Genomic DNA, 8,992 nt, shown 5'->3' on the forward strand with positions numbered 1-8,992 from the left:
CCAACCTGCTTTGGATCTCCTGCAGGTGCACCCTCCTTACCCTGTGAAGTTGCAGCTGATGGGTTCCAGGCAGTAGGGATTGGAATCAGCTGGGGCCACCTGGGTGTCCAGCTGCTGGCCTTCATCATATGAGTGCCTGAGTGTCCCTGGCGGACTCATTGAGGAGAAGGTACACCTGGAACAGAGTCGAGGCCAATGATGGATGCCTCCTATGCCTACATTGATGGAGTGCTACTCCTGGCTCACATCACACCCCATGTCCTGGACCAAGGCCTCCATGGCAGTTGCCATCCTACCATTGTTGAACTCAGGGTGTCAGCATGTAGGCGCAATTACCTCAGTGGGTTTCCCACTTGTGCCTGTCGAAGAGAAGAAATAATTGGTGCTTTGCTGCACAGTAACTGACATTACAAATTACTCACAATTTGTGGGGTGAACAATGAGCTGGCGATGGTCTTCAGTTGCTCTGGAGAAGCCAGTCTCACCCTTGGTTCAGGCATGGTCCCGATCCTTGCCGGCTAACTCTGTCCCACACTCTTCAAACTGAGTAAAGGGCCTGAGCTGTCTGGTCTGAAATTTCTCCGTTTTGTGGGCAAGCTACTCCTGCGTAAAGATAGATGGACAGACTGAGCGGGACACATGCCAAGGTAGGTGATAAGCATGCCTGCCTTCTGTGGGTGCGGTGGAGACCTGTGGAAGGGCTGAGGGCATGGGCTACACAGGAGAAGAGATGAAGATGTCAAATTGTGACAGAGTCCCTTGTGCTGATATTGTGTGAGATCCCTGTGGAATGTAAAACTGCCAATGCCTGATGGGCTTGTGGGAGAGTTGAAAGTGAGAGGTCCAATGTACCCTGGCTGTATGAATGAGATTATCCTTCCATTTTCTGCACTGAATTGCAGACCTGTTCTGTGCTGATTTGGCATTGACCAAACTGACCATCTCCTCCCAAGCTGGAGTTGTGAGTTTGATAGACCCCTCCCATCACTGAGGGAAAGGATGCCCCGGTGCACTTCCACCGTATCTAAAAGTCACAATGCGTCGTCACTGAACTTGGGGGCATTTGACCTCTTTCCTTTGGGGACCATTGCTCTCTTCGACTATCCCTGGGCTGCAGACAGTGAATGATATTTAAATATGGAACTTGAATAGATGATCCAATGAGGTCACAGCATTGTTTGTGACAGATGGCCTAGTGGTATTATCGTTAGACTATTAATCGAGAAACTCCGCTAATGTTCTGGTGACCCAGGTTCGAATCCTGCCACGGCAGATGGTGGAATTTGAATTCAATAAAAAATATCTGGAATTAAGAATCTACGGATGATCATGCATCATGAAACCATTGTCAATTGTCAGAAAAACCCATCTGGTTCACTAATGTCCTCTAGGGAAGGAAATCTGTCCTTATCTGGTCTGGCCTACATGTGACTCCAGAGCCACGTCTACACTTCCCGCTGCCTCGGCAAAGCAGCCGGCATAATTAAGGACCCCACGGACCTCGGACGTTCTCTCTTCCACCTTCTTCGGGAAAAAGATGCAAAAGTCTGAGGTCACGTACCAACCGACTCAAGAACAGCTTCTTCCCTGCTGCCGTCAGACTTTTGAATGGACTTATCTTGCATTAAGTTGATCTTTCTCTACACCCTAGCTATGACTGTAACACTACATTCTGCGCTCTCTCGTTTCCTTCTCTATGAACGGTATGGTTTGTATAGTGCGCAAGAAACAATACTTTTCACTGTAAATACATGTGACAATAACAAATCAAATCAAACATCAATGTGGTTAATTATCAACTTCCCTTCAAGGGCAACTATGGATGGGTAATAAATGCTGGCCTGCCAGCGACGTCCGTGCCCCATAAATGAATTTTAAAAAAGCAGAGCAGACGAATCACAACCCACTTTGCCTGGAGATCCAACATGCTTCCTGTTCATGCACATTTAACGAGCTGAAAAACCCCTCCATACCTGCCACTTTCCCTGCCCATCACCACTCTGTGTGTCTAACCATGGCTCATTGTCCCTCTTCTTCTGAACTATGAGAAGGCTGGAATGCTGTTTCGTCAAAGGAGAAGGGTTTAAGTTGGGACACCACATTAGTTAAAAATACAGTAAACCTGGAATGCTACTTCAGGCAAAAACTTGTCAACAGAACAAGAGGATAAAAGGCAATTTTAGAAAGGCTAGGAAGATTTTCACAAATGTGAGAGTCTGAGAAACAATTTTGGTAAGAATTTAGCTCCATTTCTGAATCGGCACTATTCTCACACTAGCTCTTGTCGCAGTTTGTGTTGAGCAACTAAAACCAAGCCAAATAATCCATTTTCCAGTCTAATAAAAATAGATTTGCAAATATACAATGCCTAATTATACCTTAAAGAGCTTCATACAATGAATTACATTTTGACGTGTAGACCCTTATTATGTGGGCTATGATGATACAGCAGTAACTTGATGTTCAAATGAATGAGTCTGTTTGGAGTTGTAAATAGATACTTAAGTTAATTTAATACAAAGGAAATGTTATTATTTTTGACATGAATTGCTATTTACATCATTTACACAATTGATGGTTCAAATACATTGCATAATATTTAATCTAATTGCGAATGGTTCAATTGCCATGTGCAGTTGTTCCAAGGAAAAACTGCAGCTCTCAGAATAGCTCTTTAATAGGAGTTAGGATTTATTAGGTTTTATTCTTTCATGGTATGTCGGTGTCACTGGTTGGCCTAGCATTTATTGCCTATCGCTAATTCCCCGTGAGAAGGTGGTGGTGAGCTGCCTTCTTGAATCGCTGCAGTCCATATGGTGTAGGTACATCTAGAGTACTAACAGGGAGGGAATTCCAGGATTTTAGTCCTGTGGCAGTGAAGAAACTACGATGCATTTCCCAGTGAAGATGGTGGGTGGCTTGAAGATCTTCCAGGTGGTGGTGTTCTCTAGCGTCCGCTGGCTTTTGTCCTCACACAAACCAGCCTCCCATCCATTGACTCTACACTTCCCGCTGCCTCGAGAAAGCAGCCAGCATAATTAAGGACCCGATGCAACCCAAACATTCTCTTGTCCACCTTCTTCCGTCGGGATAAAGATACAAAAGTCTGAGGTCACATACCAACCGACTCAAGAACAGCTTCTTCCCTTCTGCCATCAGACTTTTGAATGGACAGACCTTGCATTAAGTTGATCTTTCGCTACACCCTAGCTATGACTAACACTACATTCTGCACTCTCCTTTCCTTCTCTATGAACGGTATGCTTTGTCTATACAGCATTCAAGAAACAATACTTTCTACTGTATACTAATACATGTGACAATTATAATAAATCAAATCAAAATCAAATTCTATATGGTCCTTGTCATGGGTTTGGAAGGTGCTGTTGAAGGAGCCTTGGTGATGTGCTGCAATGCATCTTGTAGACGGTAGACACTCCTGCCACGATTTGTTGATGGTGGAGGGAATAAATGTTTAAGGTGGTGCATGGGGTACTAATTAAGGGGGATGCTTTGTCCTGGATGGTGTCAAACCTCTTGAGCGTTGTTGGAGCTGCACTCATCCAAGCAAGTTGAGAGTAGTCCATTACACTCCTCACCTGTAGATGGTGGACAGGCTTTGGGGAGTCAGGAGATGAGTTACTCACCACAGTATCTGACCTGCTCTTGTAACCACAATATTTATATGGCTATTCAATTTCTGTTTCTGGTCAACGCAACTGTTTCCTGATAACACCTAGAATGTTGATAATGGGAGATGGTAATGCCATTGAATGTCCAGAGGAAATGGTGAATTTTTTGCTTGTTGAAGATGGTCATTGGTGGCACGAATGTTACTTGCCACTTATCAGCCAAACCTGAATATTGTCCAGTCTTGCTGCATTTGGACAGGGACTACTTCAGTATCTGAGGAGTTGTGGATGGTGCTGAATATTGTGCAATCATCAGAGAACCTCCCCACTTCTGACCTTCTGATCATCATCCCGGTACCAAAGAAAAGCCAGGCAGCATGCCTTAATGAATATCATCCGATGGCTCTGACATCTATCATTATGAAGTGCTTTGAAAGGTTAGTCATGGCATGGATCAATTCCGGCCTCCCAGATTGTCTGGATCCACAACAGTTCGCCTACCGCCACAACAGGTTCACAGCAGACGCCATTTCCCTGGCCCTACGCTCAACCCTGGAATGCTGAGACAACAATAACAACGATGTCAGACTCCTATTTATTGACTATAACACCATTATTCCTACAAAACTCATCTCCAAACTCCGTGTCCTGGGCCTCGGTTCTTCCCTCTGCGACTGGATCCTGAACTTCCTAACCCACAGACCATAATCAATAAGGATAGGCAACAACACCTCCTCCACAATTATCCTCAACACCGGTGCCCCACAAGGCTGTGCTCTCAGCCACCGACTATATTTCTTATACAGGTATGACTGTATGACCAAATTCCCATCCAATGCGATTTTCAAGTTTGCTGAAGACACCACCGTAGGGGGTCGGATCTAAACAATAATGACACAGAGTACAGGAAAGAGATAGAGAATCTGGTGAACTGGTGCGACGACAATAATCTCTTCCCTCAATGTCAGTAAAACGAAGGAGATTGTCATCGACTTTAGGAAGCGTAGTGGAGGACATGCCCCTGTCTACATCAATGGGGATGAAGTAGAAATGGCCGAAAGCTTCAAGTTTGTCGGTGCCCAGAACATCAACAACCTATCCTGGTCCTTCCACGCTAACGCTATAGTTAAGAAAGTCCACCAATGCTTCTACTTTCTCAGGAGCAATATATATATATCAGGTATGGCCTCACCAATGCCCTCAGGAGGCTAAGGCAATTCAGAATGTCCATTACGACTCTCACCAACTTTTACAGATACACCATAGAAAGCATCCTTTCTGGATGTGTCACAGCTTGGTATGGCTCCTGCTCTGATCAAAATCACAAGAAGCTACAAAGGTTTGTGAATGAAGCCCAATCCATCATGCAAACCAGCCTCCCACACTCACTGCTGCCTTGGAAAAGCAGCCAGGATAATCAAGGACCCCAAGCAACCCAGACATACTCTATTTCACCTTCTGTCGGGAAAAAGATGCAAAAGTCTGAGGTCACGTATCAACCGACTCAAGAACAGCTTCTTCCCTGCTGCCATCAGACTTTTGAATGGACCTACCTTATATTATATTAAGTTGATCTTGCTCTACAACTTAGCTGTGACTGTAACACTACATTCTGCACTCTCTCCTTTTCTTCTCCATGAACGGTATGCTTTGCGTGTATAGCACACAAGAAACAATACTTTTCACTGTATATCAGTACATGTGAAAATAATAAATCAAATCAAATCTCTGTCTTTAGTATCTGTTGGACCATGACCACTGAATTGTCCTCCTCTCAATGCATGTTCCTCTCCAACCTAATGCAGAAGTCCTTAACGCAACGCAGCCACCTGGAGTAAGTTCTTTACGACAGAAAACAGTATTTATCCCTCTGACTATATTGTCTCCTCCATCATTGTCTCATTCCTGTTTGCTGCTTCCACTTGAATGGCATTGTTCACCATTGTTTATTGGTCAGTCCATTCATCCACCTTGCAGTTCTTCTCCTCATCCACATAGGTAGCAAGCACCTCATACCTGTTGGACAAAATTGGGAGCCAAGGTTCCTCCATCACTACATGCTGGTTCCCCTTTCCTGCCTGATGCACAATCACATTCTCCTGTCCCTGACCACTGACCAACTCTTAAGTTTCTGCATTACCTAAAGGGAGTGACTGCCTCCTGGAACAAAGATGCTCTGCAATGTCTACAACTCAGACCTCTGGCTCAGCACCTTGGAGCAGAAGTTGTCTAAACTGCAGACACTTTCTGCAGAAATGGTTGTCTGGTACTGTAGTACATTCCCACATGCTGCAGTCACTGCACACCACCAGCCCTGCCATTTCGGTCCAACTTTATTTAACTAGTCAATTAGTTAATCATGTTACACTGATAAAGCAATAGAAAGTTGCACTCATCTAGCTGGTTGCACTCAACCACTGGAGCCTGTAAAAATAGAAGGAGCTCCTCTCTGCACCAGATTTCCCAGCTGGACCAAATTCCCAACTCCTCACTCAATCTACTTCTCACTCAGGTATAGCCTCGTGTCCGTGCACCCCTTACTACAAAAATAGTCGATGTCATGGTTGTTTTTTGTGCTTGTATCCCTACTATTTGAATCCCCACCCCATTTAACAACTCCCTCCACCATCCCACGCCCCCGATTTTCCCTGTGGGTCACATCAAATATGAAGAATTAAAAAGGGGTCACTGCAGAAAAGGTTAGGGAAACACTGCTCTAACTAACATCCTAATTAGGTAGTGACAAATCTAAAAGTAGGTTTATTAAATAGAAACTTATTACTACATAGTTGTGACTCCACAGGAACCAGTGATACAACACTGTATCCTGGTTAATGTCATTATTGGTTTTATTTGTCCCCGCCCCATCCCCATAACCCCATGCGTTTACCCCTGACTTACACATTTTTGGACACTAAGAGGCAATTTAGCATGGCCAATCCACCTAATCTGCACATCTTTGGACTGTGTGAGGAAACACATGCAGTCATGGGAACAACGTGCAAATTCCACACAGTCACCCAAGGCTGGAATCGAACCCGTGTCCCTGGTGCTATGAGGCAGCAGTGCTAACCACTGTGCCATCGTGACGCCCATAGTTTCAAACTCCAGAGATATATGAACTTGTTGGTTTTATTAATGCCAACAGGAAGTAGAAGTGAGTTTAAGCACTTATATTCATCAGGCCTACAAATTAGTAACCACTGTAAGTTTTTCGGGCAACTCAGGCCTTTTTTATGAGCTGGGAAAAGGACTTGAACCCTAAAGAACTGTGAAAGTGGCCACACTTGGCTGCAGGACTTGACCAAAAATGTCCCAGGGAGCCCAGCCAGCCTGTGTGTGTGTGTGTGTGTGTGTGTGTGTGAAGGGGCCCAGTCCAAAAAATTGCAAGCAGCCAGAAACCAGACAGACTGCTGATTAGGTTATCAGCAGCACAAAAAGGATCTGATGACCTCACCAGACTAGGCCGGCAGCAAGACAATACACCTGGTCTGGACTCAATACAGGTGATAATGGCCTTGTCCCAGAGCGAGGAGAAGCCCATTTCCCTAATGAGAAAACAATTAAACGATCTCCGATGGAACAATAAAGGACAGCAAGAGACCTATCACCTGGGATGGGACCATCTGGTCTCTATGGACTGTAAGATCGCAGCTGCAGATAACACTAGCAAGCCTTTGTCTGTGGAACTGCCGGTTGGAAGGGGGGCGGAGTTGGCAGGAAAAGAATTCAAGTTTTACAATATAAAAGGATGGTCAGGCCGGCCATTTCTTTTTTTTTCTCTTCGGACCAGCATGACAGCACTCTCCACTCTCCTCCTGTTCCTGCCTCTCGGTCGTCTCCAGCACGCAGCCTGAAGCCCACTGAGCAATTTAAACTAGGATTGTGAGTACCCTCCGGTAATTCGCGAAGTTCCCGAGATCATCATAGTGGATGAGGCTTTGGGGAAAGGGGGGGGCTTTTGCATGCACCTTTCATAGTTTAAGACACTGGTAAACTTGTATAAAGTAAGAATTCCGCTGTGTCTGTTTTAGTATTCCTTCCATAGCTATAGTCTTATAGAGCATAAGGCATGGTGTGTTGTTTTCCTGGTGTTTGGTGACCTTTGACCTTGATGTTTTAATAACTATATATATATATATATCTTTGACTTCCGTTGGAGTCCGTTTTGATCTTTTCAATTTCTCACCAATGATCTCTGACTAAGTCACAATATAAATATTCCTTACCATAATTCCGGAGTCTAGAACTGAGGGTACCCTGGGCGCTTCGAAACCGCCCACTCAGGAAAGGCTGCCAGGTAGTGGATAGGCAGCAGTTTCCTTTTCTCTCTCTTGGGAGCGCTACTCTAGTGAAGTAGACGCAAGGTGGCCATTGTTCCATCGGCGAGAGAGAGAATCACTCGGGCATTGGTGGGGTTTGGGTGACGGAGAACCCAACCTAAAATAAGCCCAGTGGAGTTAAAAAGAGGGATCCCGCTACACCACGTAATCATGTTCTCAGGATGAAATACAAAATAATTATTAAAAGTAAGCCTAGACGAACAATGTCAGATTACTTGTTCTGACTACTTGTTCTCATCTCAGAGAATCAGCATGCTGACTTGGAGATGAAAGTGTTGCCATGCACCTCCTGCCCTTAAGGTTTGAGGCAATGGAAACTGTGGGTTTTTGCAGTGCTGCCTTGGCAATTCCTGCAGAGCATCCTGTAGAAAGTACTCAATGCAGCCACATAGACTATTGATGGAGAGGTGGATAATGAGGTGAAAGGCTGTGGTCCTGACCAAGTGAACAAGCATCTTTACCCTGGATGGGGTTGATTTTCTTGATTGCTGCAGTTATGGCTATCCAAGCTAGTGAGATTACTTCATTACCCTGATGACTTGCACCAAGATTGAAGTGAAGTCTGGAGCTGATGCATGGTGAGGTGGTTAATGATTAGTAAGTAATTTTTGATGGAAGTATGGCAATTCCTTCTATCACTTTGGCAATAATTGGGTGCAGCCAGACAGGGCAGTAATTGGGTGGTTTGGATGTGTGTTTTGTGGACAAAATATATCTCAACAATTTTCCACATTGTCGCTAGATGCTAAAGTTTTAATTGCACTGGAACATTTTGCCTTGGTGTTTTGGACAAATAACCTCTTGTTAGAACTGGAAAATGTTACAGATATAACAAGACCTTAAGTAAATGTAGAAGTTGTTCTAAAAGGTTTACCCCTTATCCTCAAACTATGAGCCCTTGTTTCGGACTCCTCCACCATCGGAAACATTCTTTCTGAATCCATCCTGTCTAATCCTGTTAGAATTTTATCAGTTTCTATGAGATCCCCTCTCACTCTTCTAAAGTCCAATGAATAT

This window comes from Mustelus asterias, chromosome 21, assembly GCF_964213995.1.
Source record: "Mustelus asterias chromosome 21, sMusAst1.hap1.1, whole genome shotgun sequence".
NCBI classification, from domain to species: Eukaryota; Metazoa; Chordata; class Chondrichthyes; order Carcharhiniformes; family Triakidae; genus Mustelus; species Mustelus asterias.